Source organism: Erinaceus europaeus, chromosome 17 (assembly GCF_950295315.1).
Source record: "Erinaceus europaeus chromosome 17, mEriEur2.1, whole genome shotgun sequence".
Lineage (NCBI taxonomy): Eukaryota > Metazoa > Chordata > Mammalia > Eulipotyphla > Erinaceidae > Erinaceus > Erinaceus europaeus.
This window is the reverse complement of record NC_080178.1, coordinates 1,817,439-1,836,745: the sequence shown is the minus strand read 5'-3', so window position 1 is coordinate 1,836,745 and position 19,307 is coordinate 1,817,439. Positions and strand designations below refer to the sequence as shown.

The 19,307-nt window shown below is 56.3% G+C and overlaps 1 pseudogene; it reads left to right on the top strand.

Annotated features, from left to right (window-relative positions):
• Window positions 1-318: 318 nt before the first annotated feature.
• Window positions 319-410, top strand: LOC132534113 (U5 spliceosomal RNA; annotated as a pseudogene).
• Window positions 411-19,307: the final 18,897 nt, after the last annotated feature.

The following is a 19,307-nucleotide window of genomic DNA, read 5'->3' as shown; positions in this document are numbered from 1 at the left end:
GGTCCTCAGGGAACCTCACAGACCAACTATGCAGAGCGGGAGACTGGCCCACAGCCCTACACTCTTAGGGGACCCACCCTGTATCTCAGTCTATTTCCTCTGTGTCCCTTTTTCTCTCCACCCCTGTTTCTGTCATTTAAGATATGTATTTGATTGTTATCGTTTTGCCCACCAGAGCCCAGCTCAGCTCCAGCTGACAGTATCTCTGGGGGCTTGAACCTTGGAGCCTCGGGCATGAAAGTTACGCTGTCTTTTCTGCCTTCTATTTTTTTTTTTTGTAAATTTTGTTTATTCATTTTAATAAGAGAGTTACAGAATACTCTTGTTTTTTTTTTCAGATCGCATAAATCTTTTTCCTTTTACTAAAGATTTCTGTGGAGAGTTACAGAGAGAAAAATATGCACATATGGACAGAAAGAGGAGGGAGGGAGAGAGAGAGAGGGGAGACTCCAGCCCTGCTCAGCTCTGGTTGATGGTGGTGCTGGGAATTGAACATGGGACCTCAGAGCCTCAGGCAGGGTAGTTTTTGTAATATTAATTAATTAATTGTGTGATAGATAGATGAGAGAGAGCCCTGCTCAGCTCTGGCTAATGGTGGTGCTGGGGATGGAACCTGGGACCTCAGAGTCTCAGAGCATCAGGCACGAAAGTCTTTTTACAAAACAATTATGCTGTCTCCCCAGCCCTATATATTTCTTTAAAGTTTACTTATTAACAAGAGACAGAGAACCAGAGTATCATTCCCTTCACATGTGGTGCCGGGGATCGAACCCAGGACTTAGGTATGCAAGTCCTGTACTCTATCTTGAGCTGCCTCAGAAGCTGAAGTCTGCTTGTGTTTCTTTCTCTGTCTCTGCCTCTGTCTCTGTCTCTCTCTCTCTCTCTCTCTCTCTCTCTCACATACACACACACACACACACGGACACACGGACGGATGCATGGACAGAAATTTGCATATGATCCCCCCAGACACAAGAGAGTGCTGGGAGCCCAGCCCCCCTTATGCCCCCTTTTCTGGCCTAGTGGCCTCTGTGGGCAGACAGGTGAGTCCCAGGGCCATCGAGGGGACAGCGCCTGTGGGTGGGGGCTTCCCAGGACAGACTGTCAGTGCCAACCACCCGCCTTCCCTCCCCCTTCCCTTGGCCACAGGGAGGTGGGAGCTGCCTGGAGGAGGAACCCCAGGCCCACATCCTGCCCCAGAACCAGCTGGCCTTGTGGATTCCAGAACCTTCTGTGGCGGTCAGCCGGCCACGGGCCAGGAAGCAGGAGGATCAGAAATAGAATCTCATGGCCCGGCAGCCACCACTTCTGGCCCTCAAGGAAGGGAGGAGGTGCGAGTCCAGCGGGAAGCAGACTCGGGAGAGGAAGGAAGTGGCTGAGGACAGGGGGGCCTGGGGTCACCGGCCCCCAGCCACACTCAGGGACACCTGCTCCAGCCCAGATCCTTCACGAGTGTGGCTCTTGGCAGAGTACCCCCCAGTGGAGGCGGGTGGCCGGCCGGCAAGGGTCACCCCATTTGCGTTCACAACCTCACTCTCCTCCCAGCACCCCGGCAGACAGAATACAGGGAAACCGAGGCCCAGAGGAGTGAGAGAATCAAACCCCAAGGGAAGCCAGGACAAGAGCCCAGTAGCCAGAGAACCTTCCAGAACCAAGGCCTCCCAGGGCCCCGGGTCCGAGCCCCGCCGGCCACGCCACACCCCCTGCTGCCCCTCCCGTGTCACTGACTGGGGAGCACCCAGACTGGCAGGTCAGTGAGCCTTGGCGAGTGGTGCTGGCATGCATCAGTGAGTGAGTGAATGAACAGTGATTGAATGAACGAATCAGTGATGAATGGATGAGTCAGTGAGAGGATAAATGAATGAATGAGTGGATGAGTGAATGAATGAACAAGAGAGAGAATGAATGGGTGAGTGAGTGAGTAAATGTATCCCCACTCTGCCTTTCTGTGGGCCCTTTCTGCGGGGATGGGGGGCACCTCTGTCCTCAGCCCCCAGAGGAAGAGGGGGAACACAGGCCAAGAACACACCCTCCCCACCCCTGTGGCTGACTCAGTTTCCAGCCCTGCATGTACAGGCCCCCTGTCCCCCTCTCCCAGCCCCCTGCCCCCTGTCCCCCCTCTCCCAGCCCCCTGTCCTCCCTGTTACAGCCATGCACAACCCCGTCCCCCCTCACCCAGCCCCCTGCCCACTGTCCCCCTGTCGCCCCTGTTCCAGCCACGCTCAGCCCCCTGTCCCCCTCACCCAGCCCCCTACCCCCTGTCCTCCCTATTCCAGCCATGCACAGCCCCCTGTGCCCCTCACCCAGCCCCCTGCCCCCTGTCCCCCCTCTCCCAGCACCCTGTCCCCCCTGTTCCAGCCACACTCATCCCCCTGTCCCCCCTCACCCAGCCCCCTGCCCCCTGTCCCCCCTGTTCCAGCCACACTCATCCCCCTGTCCCCCCTCACCCAGCCCCCTGCCCACTGTCCCCCGACACCCAGCCCCCTGCCCCCTGTCCTCCCTGTTCCAGCCACGCACAGCCCCTGTCCCCCCTCACCCAGCCCCCTGCCCACTGTCCTGCCATTCCATGCAGACGCCAGACTGAGCAGTGGCTTACTCTTCACCATACTTGAGGCCCCGGGTTCGATTCCCCTTCCCCTACTCCGCCCTTTCCCTCCCCTCCCCTTCCTCCCCTGTCTTCTACCTGGATGGCAGGTAGGGAGGGCTCCAAGGAGGCTGGAGCTGTGCTGAGGCGTCTCTTTGTCTGTCTGTCTGTCTGTCTGTCTGAAAGAAACAGAACTCTAGGAGCCAGCTCACCTGGTTGAGCACAGGCATCACTATGCTCAAGGCTCCAGGTTCGAGCCCCCGCTCCCCACCTGCAGAGGGAAGCTTCATAAGCAGTGAAGCAGGCGTCTCTCTGTCTCTCTCCCTCTCTATCTCCCTCCCTCCATTTCTCTCTGTCTTACCAAATAAAATAAATGATAGAAAGGAAGAAAGAAAGGGAATTCTAGAAATACACAGGGAGCCATGGAGACACACACAGACACACACACCACACTCACACACACACACACACACACTCACAGACACACACACCACACTCACACACAGACACACACACACTCACAGACACACACACCACACTCACACACACACACACACACACACACACCACACTCACACACACACAGACACACACACTCACACACACACACACACACTCACACACACACACACACTCACACACAGACATACACACACACACACTCACACACAGACATACACACTCACACACACACTCACACACACCACACTCACACACAGACACACACATTCACACACACACACACTCACACACACACTCACACACACACCACACTCACACACACACACACTCACACACACACACTCACACACACACACTCACACACACACTCACACACAGACACTCACACACACACAGACACTCACACACACACAGACACTCACACACACACACTCACACACACACAGACACTCACACACACTCACACACACACACACACTCACACACAGACACACTCACACACACACTCACACACACACTCATACACACACACACTCACACACAGACACTCACACACACACAGACACTCACACACACTCACACACACACTCACACACACACACACTCACACACACTCACACACAGACACACACACACTCACACACACTCACACACACACTCACACACACACACACACTCACACACACACTCACACGACGCCACAACTCTGCAACAAGAAAGTGAAAGGCCAGTGAGGACACAGATCACACAGTGGGGACATGTCGTCCCATGGACAGCAAGCACCCCCCACCCTCTCTGCAGCCTGGACACTGAGTACACCCCTCCCCCACCTTTCCCCTCAGGAAACATTAAAAATAACAGATGACGTGGCGTGTGTCTTGTGTGTCCTGCCGGTCGGGTGCCTTTGGGGGGACGGGGGAGGGACGCTCATCCTGCCTGACCACATGCAGAGGAATTTCAGGAGAAGTGAGGAAGCAGAATTAGCAAAAACCCCCCCCCCTCGCCAGGCTTTTCTTAGCCTATTTTTACTGGGCCATTTTTATAGCCTACTTTTCCTGTCAAGCCTCTTGGAGGGGCGTCCCTGACTGGCCGAGGCTTGCACCCCTGACTCTCGCCCCCAGGTCCCCCCTCATTGGCCTTGCTGGGGACAGTCACCAGCTGCTGGTGGTGACTCTGAGAATCTGAGCCTCTGGCCACTAACCCAGTTTGCTCCTCCCTCCTGGTCAGGCTGGAATGGGGGGGTGCCGTGAACCCCACAGAAAGGCCTCAGAGACACCACCCCCTGTGTTTCCCCCATGTGTCGCCTGGCTGAGCTCGGTAAGACTAGCTAAGGGGTGGGGGACCCCTCTCCAGCTCCTTCCCGAGGAGTCACAGGGAGAGCCGGTCAGGTTTTAGGAAGAAGAGGAGCATTTCTTGGGCGAAAGTTAGGACAGAAAAGGAGAAGAAACTACAAGTCATGTAGGCATGAAGAGAGAGACAGAGAGAGTCAGACAGACTGACAGACACAGAGAGACAGAGACAGAGAGAGAGGAAGGTCCCAGCCCTCTGTCTGGCCAATGTCTGTCTTTCCAGCTGCCCCTCAGGGATGAGTTTCATCCTTTGTCCCCAGAGGTCACACCTGCCTCCATCTGCATTTTGTCCCTCCAGAGCTATCACTGCACTGTGAACCCACCGCTCCTGGAGGCCATTTTTTCCATTTTATTGGACAGGACAGAGAAATTGAGAGGAGGTGGAGATAAAGAGTGAAAGAAAAGCAGACACCTGCAGACCTGCTTCACCACTTGTGAAGCCTGCTCCCTGCAAGTGGGGGGGGGGGGGGCGGGGGGTTGAACCTGGGTCCTGCCACAGGTCCTGGCGCTTAGTACTATGTGCTTAACCCTCTGCGCCACCACCCAGGCCCCCTCCGTCCGCACATTGTGGCCTTTGCAGTCAGGGAGGGAGGCAGCTGGGGCAGGATGTGCAGACACACTGGGCTTCTGGTTCTGCCTCTGGGCCTTCTGCAGGCTTCCTGCAGGAGGCAGGGGGAGGGTGCAGGGGGAGGGTGCTGCCTCCCTAAGCTGCCCTCCAATACCTGGGTCACCAGGAGCCCCGGAGCTGGTGGCTATAGGCTGTGATAAAGTCTTTCTTCCTCCATTCCTTCCTTCCTTTCTTTCTTTCTTTCTTTCTTTCTTTCTTTCTTTCTTTCCCTTCCTTCCTTCCTTCCTTCCTTCCTTCCTTCCTTCCTTCCTTCCTTCCTTTGAAATGGGGAGAGAGAGACCAGAGCTCTGCTCTGGTTGTTGATGCTGCTGGGGACTGAACCTGGGACTTTGGGGCTTGGGCTGTGAGAGACTTTTGCAGAACCATTATGCTGTCTCCCTGGCCTGGAGAAAGTTTCTTGGCACTCCTCCTCCAGGCTCCGGCCCCACACAGAAGTCCACCCATGGGGCTGGTCTCCCGTGGGCTGCAGCCTGGCGCCCTGGGCCCACTGCCCACCCGCGGGTGCCCCGGAACGGCAGCTCCCAGAGCCTGGAATCTCAGAAATGCCCTGTGGTCAGGCCTGGGCGCCCACAGCCTGGCTCCCAGCGCCCCAGCTTAGCCTGTGGGAACATCCCCAGGGACTCTGCTCTCTGCCCCCCAAGCAGGGCTCTGTGGTCCCAGGAAAAGCACTAGACCACAGGACACCAGAGCCCTGGGTGTCAAAACCCAAAAGACAATTCTGGGGTTCCCCCGCCACTCCAGCAGACTTGAGGGGGGCACGGGGTGCTGGACCAGGGGGAAAAGCTATTCCACCTCCTTCCTGCTGGGGGGATGGAGTGCAGCCTGACCCAGAAACCAGTGCGCTGTCCCTTCCTGCTGGGGGGATGGGGTGCAGCCTGACCCAGAAACCAGTGCGCTGCCCCTGCTTTCCTGCAGGGAACGGGGGAGACCCCTGTGCTCCTTCCTTATGGCGAAGTCTCAGGTGAGGACAGAAGCCCCAGCGACTGGGACAGGGAGGTCAGAGAAGGGGGGAGGTGGACAGAACATGGGCCCCCAGGAGCCCGGAAAGGGTGATGCCACGAGGGCCTCCCCCAGGCCCGACGCCCAAGGCAGCACGTGAAGTGGGGGCTCACACAGGAGATTCCCTCCAGAGAGAAATGGCCCCTCACCCAGGCCCCTCTGCCCGTGACCCCTGCTACCTGGGCAGGCAGGCCCACCTTCAGGGCAGAGCCCACCTGGCTGGCCTCCCCCTCTCCCATGCTTCCCTGCCCCTCCTATGGACCCCTGAAGCTCTCAGGATGTCACATGGGCCCTGGCCGGGGCCTGTCCACAGACTGAGGGGACCTGCTGGAGCCGGGGGGTGGGGGGCTTTTACCCGTGTGCTCTGCGTTTCTTCCTTTATTGTTTCTTAATATTTTATTATCTTTTTTAATTTCCTTTTTGTTGCCCTTGTTGTTTCCATTGTTGTTGTAGTTGTTATTGTTGTTATTGATTTCGGTTTTGTTGGATAGGACAGAGAGACATGGAGAGAGGAGGGGAAGACAGAGAGGGGGAGAGAAAGACAGACACCTGCAGACCTGCTTCACCGCCTGGGAAGCGACTCCCCTGCCCGTGGGGAGCCGGGGGTTTGAACCTGGCTCCTTAGCCGGTCCTTGTGCTTTGAGCCACGTGCGCTCAACCTGCTGCGCCACCGCCCGACTCCCGAATAAAATCTTTTTAAACAATAGATGAGAAATGCTGATGTATTAATAGTAATAAAGAATGGATAGTGGACAGATGGACTAACAGACAGGCCTGTGGGCAGGGTGGGCAGGGCAGGGAGGGAGGGGCCTACAGGCTCCCAGACCACAGCTACCCAGCCTGTGCTCCACCCCTGCGAGGCTGAGGGCCTGCACCTCTGCACACCCAGAGGGTGTCTCCACCCTGAGATTCACTCCCCAGTCTGGGATGGAGAAAGGGGCTGGGGGTGGGGGGGCCCGGGCGGTAGCGCAGCGGGTTAAGCTCAGGGCAGGAGGTGGGGGGTGGGGGCTGGTTTCTCAGCACAGCTCAGTTCCAAGTTGTGGGTCAGGAGTCAGGGGTTCAGGATCAGGGGTCGGGACCAACACCCTAAATCAGCCCAGGACCCAGATTCTAGCCTGTCTCCCATTTCCCGGCCACCCCACTCCACCCCAGATCTGCGGGGTCCCCGCCTTCATCACCCCCACTTTCAGGATCTGGGGGGTCCCCGCCTTCATCACCCCCACTTTCCTGGGGGGAAAAGAGCCCCAAGGGCTGGGTGTATGGCTCCCGGCGGGTTCTCACGCCCGAGGAGACAGGTGCAGACAAACGCAGCCCCTGGCATCCCAGAAATGCGCTAAGCCACCCAGACCGCTGACCCGGCCGCTCAGCTCTGTCTCCCGCCTCCTGCCACCCGGCCCCTCGGTTCCCAGGGCTCTGCATTCACGTTAATTAAGCAGTGGTGAATAAAACTGGGGGGGGGGTGCTGGGCTCATTCACGGGGCCTGGGCTGGGCTGGGCTGGGAGAGGGGCCAGGGGACCAGAGAGGTGGGGACAGAGATGAGAGGGAGGGAGGCGGAGCGAGAGGGAGAGGTGAAGGGGACAGAGAGACAGAGATAGAGGGAGAGAGAGATAGAGAGAGAAATGCACACATTCCTCTTTTACGGAGCAGCCTGGAGGGTCTCTGGTGCCAGGAGAGGAGGCCAGGCACTTCTTTCTTTAGAGACTGACCCCCAAATGCCCTCGGGGAAACGAGGTGCTTCCAGGCCCTGTCTGTGAGAGCTGTGGGGGACGCCCCCCTCCGTGGGGCGCAGAGACAGAGCTGGAGAGAAATGCAAAACTCAAGGGCTTGCTGAGGCCAGATCCCACAGTCTGCACTGGGGCGCGGCCCCGCAGGGCTGGGCACCCAGAGGGCAGACACTCTCGGCCTGCTCCACTCCCCTCATCCCCGGGGGGCCAGAGGCCAGCAGGGCCTGGGCGGGGGTGACACCTGTCAGACCCAGTTGTCCCAGACAAGCATCTCTCCTCTGTGTCTCTCTCCCTCTGCCAAAAGAAGAGAAGAAGATGAAGGAGAAGGTGACAGAGAAAAAGCAGGGCAGGAGAAGGGGAAGACCGTGGGATGGTGGTCTGGGAGGTGCCTCAGTGCATAAAGTACTGGATTTAAGGCAAGATAATAATAATAATAATAATAATAATAATAAATAACAGACCATAGTTCATTTCTTATATATATTTTTATTAATTAAGTTATTTGCTTATTAAAGAGAGATACAGAGAGAGATTGAGACGGGGGAGGGTTACATTATGGTGCGCAAGGACCCAGGTTCAAGCCCCCAGTCCCCACCTGCAGGAGGGAAGCTTCACTAGTGGTGAAATAGGGCTGCAGGTGTCTCTAATAATTAAATATTTTAATATAAAAAGTAACAGAGAGAGGGGCTGGGTGGTGGTGCACCTGGTTGAGTGCACCTGTTACAATGCACAAGGACGAGGGTTTGAGCCTCTGCTCCCCACCTGCAGGGGGAAAGCTTCATGAGTGGTGAAGCAGGGCTGCAGGTGTCTCTCTGTCTCTCTCCCTCTCTATCATTCCCCTTGCCTCTTGATTTCTGGGTGTCTCTATCCAATAAAGAAAAAAGATTTAAAAAATTAAAAGAATGATAATAACAACAGAGAGAGAGACTAGAACCCTGTGCAGCTCTGGCTGAAGGAGCTGGAGATTGAAAGTGGGACCTCAGAGCCACAGGCATAGAAAGAAGTCTTTTGCTGGAGGTCAGGCGGTAGCGCAGTGGGCTAAGCACACATGGCACAAAGCGCAAGGACCTGCGTAAGGATCCCGGTTCGAGCCCCCGGCTCCCCACCTGCAGGGGAGTCGCTTCCCAGGCGGTGAAGCAGGTCTGCAGGTGTCTGTCTTTCTCTCCCCCCCCTCTGTCTTCCCCTCCTCTCTCCATTTCTCTCTGTCCTATCCAACAACAACGACATCAATAACAACAATAATAACTACAACAACAATAAAAAGCAACAAGGGCAACAAAAGGGAAAAATAAATAAATATTAAAAAATTTTAAAAAAAGAAAATACTCTAAAAAAATGAAGAAGTCTTTTGCTGAACTACTATGCTCTCTCCAGCCCTGTTTTTTTTCTTTTCTTTTCTTTTCTTTATTTGCTAGGACAGAGAGAAATCGAGAGGGAAGGGGGAGATAGAGACACCCGCTTCACTCATGAAACTTCCCCCTGCAGGTGGGGAGCAGGGGCTCCAACCTGGGTCCTCACGCTCTGTGCTGTGCCTGCTCAGCCAGGTGTGCCGCCACCCGGCCCCACGACCTCAGGCTTTTCATTCTTAAAATGGGGGAAGCCTGGGGAGTCGGGCTGTAGCGCAGCGGGTTAAGCACAGGTGGCACAAAGCACAAGGACCGGTGTAAGGATCCCGGTTCGAACCCCCGACTCCCCACCTGCAGGGGGGTCGCTTCCCAGGCGGTGAAGCAGGTCTGCAGGTGTCTGTCTTTCTCTCCCCCTCTCTGTCTTCCCCTCCTCTCTCCATTTCTCTCTGGCCTATCCAATAATGACGACAACAACAATAATAACCACAACAATAAAACAACAAGGGCAACAAAAGGGAATAAATAAAATAAAATAAAATATTTTTAAAAAATGGGGGAAGCCTGAGTCTCTGAGGTCCCAGGTTCAATCCTTGGCACCAGCATAAGCCAGAATTGAGCATAAGCAGTCTCTCTCTCTCTCTCTCTCTGTATCTCTCCATTAAAATAAAATAAATTTCACATAATGGGGGTGACGCCCTGGGAGAGGACCAAGCTAGTGGTCACCTCTGGCAGAGCCGGGCAGGGGGACTGGAGGAGAATTGCTCAGAGAAGGGAGACACGACTCCCCTCCTTCCCTGCCTCCCCAGGAGGATGACCCTGCGGGCCTCCTCCCACCCAGCGGACAGCTAGCTGGCTCAGCACCTGTTTCCCTTCTGCGAGCCTCATTTTCCTGGGTGAGTGGGAGCACTTAGACCCCTGCCGCCCTGCACCCTGTGTGCACCACACTTCACCTGGGCCTGCCCCCCTCTCCTGAGCATCTGCAAACACAGGCCTCCCGCCGCCATCGGAGACACAGCCGGGGACCCAGGGGTGACAGGGGTCCAAGGGGTGACAGGGACCCAGAAGGTGATGGGGATCCAAAGGGAGACGGGGCCCAGGGGTGACAGGGGTCCAAGGGGAGATGGGGCCCAAGGTGTGATCAGGGTCTACGGGGAGACAGGGCCCAGGGGTGACAGGGACCCAGGGGTGACAGGGGCCCAAGGGGTGATGGGGGTCCAAGGTGAGATGGGGCCCAGGGGTGACAGGTTTCCAAGGGGTGACAGGGACCCCAGGAGTGACAGGGGTCCCAGGGGTGACAGGGTTTCAAGGGGCGACATTAGTCCAAGGGATGATTGGTGCCCAAGGACTGACCCAGGTCCTGTGGTCTGCCGGCATAGCGCCCACCCCCACACGCCCACACACTGCTGGCTGCCACCTTTGTCCCCCAGCCCCATTTCTAAGCACCGGGCAGGCTGTCATTGTCACCGGGCCTCTGTGCCCACGGGGGAGCCCAGCGACCATTGTCAGCGGGCGCCGCCGAGCCTCAATGACACAATGGTCCAGAGCCCTGAAGGGTCTGCAGAAAGATGGAGGGGAGGAAAAAAAAAAGCCCTGCCCCTCCCCCTCCCCAGTCCCTCCCCCTGCCCCTCCCGCCGCGCCATTCACGCTTCCGCCTCTCCTGGAGCCCCTGCACCTCGCGCCCGCTGATTGGTCCCAGATCCCGGGGCCGCAGCCAATCAGCTGCCTGGGAAGCGGACCCATTCATGAATGCGGGGAGGCGGGGGCGGGGCGGTCGCGGAGCCCCACGGTCCTCCCGCCCCCCGCCCCAGGGTGGAGCCTGCGCGCCCCCCGCCCCCGCCACCCTCCGGAGTCACGTGCTGGCGGCGCCCCAAGAATTCGTTGAGCTCGTTTTGAGGCCGCAAGCCCCAGCCCCATGCACTAGACCCCCCCCCCACGGAGAGACAGCACCCTGGAGTCACCCCCAACTCGGATGCTGCATCCTGGACCCCCGCACACATTCGGGGGGTTGCACCCTGGGACCCCCACACACACACACTGGGGCACTGCACCCTGGGACACCCCCCCACACACACGGGGGCACTGCACCCTGGGACACCCCTCCACACACACACACACACACACACGGGGGGTTGCACCCTGGACCCCCTCCCCCCCACACACACACTGGGGCACTGCACCCTGGACCCCCCACACACACACACACTAGGGGGTTGCACCCTGAGACTCCCCCCTACACACCAGGGCACAGCATTCCTGTGGCCTCCAGCAGCCCAGAGACCCCCAACTCCGACCTCTGATCTCCACCCTGCCCTCCCCCCAGGAAAGGCCGGGAAGCCTGTGCATCTCCCTTCTGGGAGGGGAAATGACAAGGGGGCGCCCCCCTCTGCAGGAGGGACCCACGTGGAGCCCGGCTGGGGGTGGGGTGAGAGGGTGGGGTGCCCCGCAGCGCTGGCGGGGTGGGGGGGGCCGGTTTTTGCTTTTGCATCCACCCAGCTCTTGCTAACTGAGGCCCTGCCTCAGCCTAGGCCTGGGGTCACCCCATCAGTGGGGGAAGACCCCCTGGCAGGCACACCCCCACCCCCACCCCCACCCCCTCCTCACACACACCCAGGGGCTTTTACTCAATGGAAAGCTCACTCGAGTGTTTGGCAAACTCCAGTGGCTCTTAGCTTCCTGACTCGAGGGGGTTACGTAAGCCCAAGAGGGTTGGCTAGGGAAAAAAAAATCAAACATGTTCCCAGGGCCAGTGGGCAGGCCGGTTCTACAGCTGATCTGGGCCCCGTCCCAGGCCTGCAGGGCTCCCAGGCGGGCCTGTCTGAACCCCGCCAGGAATGTGAGCTATGAAGTGGGGGGCCATAGGGAAGCAGGGAGGCTGGGCCGCACCCTCTCCTCCAGGCAGGAGCCCTGATCTCACCCAGCAGAGACGGAGCCCCCACCCTTGTTCCTGTCTACACAGCTGGCAACGGGGTGCATACTGGGGGTGGGGACTAAACCAGAGCGACTGGGCTGCTCTGGCCACCGGCCCCCCAACCCTGTGTGCCTGGGGGGCACTAGGAGCAAACAGGAAATAGGAGAGGAGGGGGTGTGGGACCAGGTTTTAGCACTTTCTGATTTTATTTATTCATTCAACACAGTGCCAGAAAACACACAGCCAGGTTTCCATTGACTTCTTAGAGGGAGAGGGAGAGGGAGACAGGCCAGGGGCCAGGGAGATACCCGCCACCCAGTGGGGTGCTGGGGCTCAAACCCAGGGCATGAGCATGGGAGGTGCAAACTGAACCACAGAATCCCTCTCTCTCTCTCTCTCTCTTTCTCTCTCTCCTATTTACTTATCTTTAATGCAGTGCTGGGGCTCAAACCTGGAGCAAGTATGATATTTCAAAGCCACTTTCTTGGCCTTTTTCCTTTTTCTTCCTTTCTTTCTTTCTTTCTTTCTTTTTTTTTCCTTTTTTTTGAATATTTTTTTGAACATTTTTTTTTGCTGCCCTTGTTGTTTTATTGTTGTAGCTATTACTGATGTCATTGTTGCTGGATAGGACAGAGAGAAATGGAGAGAGGAGGGGAAGACAGAGAGGGGGAGAGAAAGACAGACACCTGCAGACCTGCTTCACCGCCTGTGAAGCGACTCCCCTGCAGGTGGGGAGCCGAGGGCTCGAACCGGGATCCTTACGCCGGTCCTTGTGCTTTGCGCCACCTGCGCTTAACCTGCTGTGCTACAGCCTGACTCCCTTTTTTTTTTTTAAGATTAAGCTACACATAGACATCCTGACAGAGAAGTGGGTGGATGGGTTTACTTTATATATTACTTTTTCTTTTTGGAAAAAAAAAGTTTTATTAGATAGAACAGAGAGAAATTGAGAGAGGAGGGGGAGATAGGGAGAAAGATAGAGGGGGTTGGGCGGTAGCACAGCACGTCGTTAAGCACACATGGCACAAAGCGCAAGGACAGGTGTAAGGATCCTGGTTTGAGCCCCCAGCTTCCCACCTGCAGGGGAGTCGCTTCACAGGCGGTGAAGCAGGTCTGCAGGTGTCTGTCTTTCTCTCCCCCTCTCTGTCTTCCCCTCCTTTCTCCATTTTTCTGTCTTATCCAACAACGATGGCATCAATAACAACAATAATAATTACAACAATGGTTAAAAAAAAAACAAACAACAAGAGTAACAAAAGGGGAAAAAATATCCTCCAGGAGCAGTGGATTAGTGGTGCAGGCACCCAGCTCTGGAGGAAGGAAGGAAGGAAGGAAGGAAGGAAGGAAGGAAGGCACCTGCCCCTCAGACCCATCTCTCCCTCTCCTCCCCCATCCCCCACCCCCTGACAGAGCCCCCAACCCCCACAACTCCAAAGCAGGGCCCCTCCCCCAGAAGCCATGAGTGGAAGGCTTTTTGCACACCATTCCCAGGACCCTGTCCCCAGTCCCAGGTCCCCAGACTCTAGACCCCAGTCCCCATGTCCCCAGGTCCCCAGTCCCAGGTCCCCAGACCCCAAACCCCAGTCCCCTGTTCCTCAGACCCCAGTCCCCTGGTCCTCAGACCCCAGGTCCCCAGGTCCTCAGACTCCAGTCCCCAGACTCCAGTCCCCTGGTCCTCAGACCCCAGACCCCAGGTCCCCAGACCCCAGTCCCCTGGTCCCCAGTCCCCAGGTTCCCAGACCCCAGACCCCAGTCCCCTGGTCCCCAGATCCCAGTTCTCAGACCCCCAGGTCCCCAGACCCCCAAACTCCAGGTCCCCAGACCCTAGGCCCCAGTCCCCAGATCCCAGGTCCCCAGACCCCAGATCCCAGGTCCCCAGACCCCAGTCCCCAGATCCCAGGTCCCCAGACTCCAGTCCCCAGATCCCAGGTCCCCAGATCCCCAGACTCCAGGTCCCCAGGTCCCCAGACCCCAGATCTCAGGTTCCACAGTCCTCAGGTCCCAAGTCCCCAGCCCCCAGGTACCTGTCTACTCATCCTGGGCCCAGGGGACAGCTTCAAGGACAAGAGAGAGTTTTGGAGGACAGAGAAATGTCTAAGAAGCTTCTGGGGGGGGGGATTAGAACTTTCCTGAAAGGGGGGGGGCTGCAGAAATCTTGGGGAGGGTCTGTGGGGCGAGAGGAGGGCTCTGCTCTAAAGAGGAAACTGAGAAGTGTAACTTAGAGTTGAGGGAGTGGAAAGTCTCCTTTTTAGTCTGCCAGTCTTTATACTTTCCTTCTTGTAAGATTTTAACATGCACATCTATATATATTTCACCTGGACCTCAGTTGTGTAAAATTCCATCATGCCCTGCACACTTAAATTTCTGTTTTTAAAATTCTGGGGGGGGGGGGAGAAAGAGGGAAGGAGAGAGAGAAAGAGAGGAGAGAGGGAACTGGGTTGTAGCACAGCAGGATAAGCAAGGGAGTCGCTTCACAGGCGGTGAAGCAGGTCTGCAGGTGTCTGTCTTTCTCTCCCCCACTCTGTCTTCCCCTCCTCTCTCCATTTCTCTCTGTCCTAGCCAACAACCAACGACATCAATAACAACAACAACATTACAGCAATAAAACAACAAGGGCAACAAAAGGGAAAAAATGGTCTCCAGGAGCAGTGGATTCGTAGTGCAGGCACCGAGCCCCAGCAACAACCCTGGAGGCCAAAAAGGAAAAAAGAAAGGGAGGAGAGACACCACAGCACTGCTCGAGCATTGAAGGAGCCTCCCCTGGTGCTATCCATGGAGCTCTCATGAGGTGCCAGGGCCTCCAAGACAGACCCTTGTGTGTGGTTGTTGCTGAGGACTTATTCTGATGCAGTCTCCGCCCCCAGGTTTTTCTATGCCCCGCTAAATCCTAGAGTGCCCCCTTTCAACCAATCCTGGCCCTACACGTCACCCCTGGTTGTCGCCCAATAAAAAGCCCCCTCACCCCTCCCCTCTCTCTCTCTGGGCTCTCGGCTCTCCCTCTCTGAGGTCTCGCTCCCTGCTCTCCCCCCACGTGGAGCCAGCCAGCAAGGTGTGCGCTCTACCAGCTGAGCTATCTCCCATCCCAATTATTTTAAGAGATCAAGACCACTGCCTCCTCTTGGCCGTGACACAGAGAGGGCCGGGCATGGAACCTGGGGCCTCACACATGCCTCCCCACCGTGTACAAGGTGCTGGGTTCACCCCTGTCCCATCACCAAAAAACAAAACAAAAGATTGCTTCATTTTATTTTATTTTATTTTATTTTATTTTATTTTATTTTATTTTATTTTATTACCAGACCCCTGCTCAGCTCTGGCTGATTGTGGTGATGGGGTTTGAACCCAGGACCTCAGAGCCTCTGGCAGGAGACTCTGCTTACAAAGCCACAGTGCTGTCTCCCCAGCCCCTTGATTAATCTTTTTTTAATTAATTAATTTATTTTCCCTTTTGTTGCCCTTGTTGTTTTTATTGTTGTTGTAGTTATTGTTGTTGTCACTGATGTCGTCGTTGTTGGATAGGACAGAGAGACATGGAGAGAGGAGGGGAAGACAGAGAGGGGGAGAGAAAGACAGACACCTGCAGACCTGCTTCACTGCCTGTGAAGCGACTCCCCTGCAGGTGGGGAGCCGGGGGCTCGAACCGGGATCCTTACACCGGTCCTTGTGCTTTGCGCCACGTGCGCTTAACCCATTGTGCTAAGCCTGACTCCCGGAATATTGTGCTTTTAAGAAACAAGGAGTGAGTCTCGGCCTGGGCCACAGCTTGGCGTAGAGCATGGGGCTACCGCCCCGGGCTGCAGGTTTGACCCCTGGCACTGCACACGCACAGCTCGGCGCTGCCCTGTTCTTGTGAGTGAGCGGGCGCCCACTGCCGTCTCTGCAGGCAGGAGTGGAGCCGGTAGGCCCTCACCCTTCTCCCGTCAGAGTCCCCTGTTCAGAGCCCTGCTCAGCTCTGGCTGAGGGCACAGGGGACTAAACCTGGGACTTTGGGGCCTCGGGCATGAGAGTCTCTTTGCAGAACCATTATGCTATCTACCCCCACCCTCTTTTTCCTTTTTAATTATTTATTTTTAAATATTTATTTATTCCCTTTTGTTGCCCTTGTTATTGTTGTCCTCGTTGTTGGATAGGACAGAGAGAAACGGAGAGAGGAGGGCAAGATGGGGGAGAGAAAGACAGACACCTGCAGACCTGCTTCACCGCCTGTGAAGTGACTTCCCTGCAGGTGGGGAGCCGGGGACTCGAACCGGGATCCTCACGCCGGTCCTTATGCTTTGCGCCACCGCCCGACTTCCTCAAACAGCTTTTCACGCTGGGGTCAGAGGTGAGAATGGAGGAGCTCGCCCTAATGCTTGGTCCTCACTGGCCTGTTTCACATTTCTGGAGCCGGAGTCAGAGCTAATTCAGGGGGGGTGGGGGGCTGCAGGCGCTCTCTCCAGAGCATCCAGGGGGACCTTCCGGAACTTTCTCTCCCAGAGGCCATGCAGCCATGAGTGGGGGCAGCTGGCCCTGCAGAGCTGCCCAGCTGCACAGCCCAGGCCCAGGCTGTGAGTCAGGGTCAGCGGCTGGAAACTCAGCTGTTTCCTGCAGATAAGTGAGGGGACGGCTCCTGGGGTGGGGGGCTGCGGGCCGGCTTCCTCCAGAGCCCCCAAGCGCTAATGAGCGATTCCAGGCACAGCCTCGGTGTAAACACGGATTTCTGTCCAAACCGGCTTCCTCCCCAGCCATCTCTGCTTTGGGCATCGGACCCTGAGCTCTCTGAGCTCTCTGTCTCATCTTTTTATTTTATTTTTTTTTCCTGCCCCAAGACTTCCGGTGAACAGCATTTGGGGGCTGGGCTGGTGAGGCTCCATCTGGTGGGCTGAGGGGGGCAATGGGGCTCCCCCAAAGTCTTACGTCTCTACCCTTTCACTGCCCCCCAGGAGGGCAGGCTGACCCCCCAGACCCAGACTGGGGGGATCGGGGTCTCTCTCGCCCTGATGGGGTGCCAGTCCCTGTTCAGGGCGCCATTTGCCAGGCTAGCTTCGCGGGCGGGCGGGAGACAGACGACCAGGGACTCACGGCTGAGTGGTACGCAGTTCAGTCTTTATTCATGTGGAACGCAGCGCAGTCTGAGCCATGTCTAGTCACAATCCTGTCCTTATCTATCCTGAGGCGGAAGTGTCAGGTCGGAAGAGGATGTGCGCAGGATAGGGGGTGGGGAGAAGGAGAAAGTGTGCAAAACAGTGAGGATTAAACCCATGCCCTGGAGGCAGGGCGGTGCTTAGTTAACAGTGGTTATGTAAACAGAATGCAGTGTTAAGCAGGGGGGATTAAACCAATGAAACAGGAGGGGTCTTAGAAGCAGAATGTAGAAGCAGACCAACAATGGGGGGTGACTTGGATGAGAAAGGAGGTGATCTGGGGGTGCAGGGATGTGAATTAGAAGCCAGGGGGGTTCACCACTGGAACCCTGCTGCTCCAGTGGGCAGAGGGGGGAGAGGGCCTAGGGGCAGCGGGGGGGCCTGGGTGGGCAGAGGGGGAGGGGGCCTGGGCGGGTAGCGGGGGGTCTGGGTGGGCAGAGTGGCTAGGCAGGCAGTTTTGCTCACTGGCTCGAGGTCTGGAGAGCAGAGGCAGCAAGGAAGGTTCCAGGAGCCCAAGGTGAAGGAGATCAGGACATTTGGGGCTGGGCCTCGTATAGGAAGCAGGAAGCTGAGCTCACACTGTGACCCTCAGTATTGGGGGGACAGTGGCCTGGAACCCCCCCCAGCTGAACTTCAGAAGGGTCAACAGGTGCCAGAGCCCCAGGTCATGCTCCTGATACCAGCAGGGACAAGAAGGGACCCTCAAGCATTGGGGGAGCAGTGCCCACAGCTTGGGGGTCCCACCAGGCAGGTGGCAGGGACCGTGACCTTGACCCAAAGCTGCTCTTGGGGCCCAGGACAGAGAGCTCTCAGCCCAGGGGGGCCAAGGAGAGAGGAGGGAGATGGACAGATAGCCTGAGAGAGGATGGATAGATGAGAGGATGAATAGATGATGGATGGATTGCAGATGGATGGATGGATGATGGATGGATGGATGAAAGGATGGATGATGGACGGATAGATGAATAGATGGATGGATGATGGGTGGATGATGGATGGATTGCAGATGGATGGTGGATGGATGGATGGATGATGTATGTATATATGTATGGATGGATGGATGGATGATGGATGGATAGATGAATAGATGGATGGATGATGGGTGGTTGGATGGATGGATGGATGGATGATGGATGGATTGATGGATGGATTGCAGATGGATGGATTGATGGATGGATGGATGGATGATGGATGGATTGATGGATGGATTGCAGATGGATGGTGGATGGATGGATGGATGGATGATGGACAGATAGATGAATAGATGGATGGATGATGGGTGGATGATGCATGGATTGCAGATGGATGGTGGATAGATGGATGGATGATGGATGATGGATGTATATATGTATGGATGGATGGTGGATGGATGGATGGATGGATGATGGACGGATAGATGAATAGATGGATGGATGATGGGTGGATGATGCATGGATTGCAGATGGATGGTGGATAGATGGATGGATGATGGATGTATATATGTATGGATGGATGGTGGATGGATGGATGGATGGATGATGGACGGATAGATGAATAGATGGATGGATGATGGGTGGATGGATGGATGGATTGCAGGTGGATGGATGGTGGATGGACGGTGGATGGATGGATGGATGGATGGATGGATGGATGATGGGTGGGTTGATGGATGGATGATGGATGGATTGATGGATGGTAGGTGGATGGATGGGTGATGGACAGGTGGATGAACTGATGGACGGTGGATGGATGATGGATAGATGGATGGATGGATGGATGGATGGATGGATGGATGAGGGATGGGAGGATGAGGTGAGTGAATGAATATATAGGATGAAGGGCGGGAGAGAGGAATGATGGAGGGAGAGGAAGAGTGACAGAAAGGAAGTGGTTGAACGCACACAATACAGGGCACAAGGACCCGTATCAAGCCCCCGGTCCCCACCTGCAGGGGTCAAGCTCTGTGAGGGGTGAAGCAGGGCTGCAGGGGTCTCTCTCTCTCCCTCTCCACTTCCCCTCCCCTCTCAGTTTCTCTGTCCCCACCCAATAATAAGTAACTAAACAAACAAATATTAAGAGAGAGAAGTTCGACAGAAAGAGGCCTAGGAGGACTGGGGACCTCCCCGCAAGCCCTCCCCAGGAAGAGAGCTCTGGGGATCCCCCAGAAAGCCCAGGTCAGGAAGAGCTCATCTCAGGACAACTAC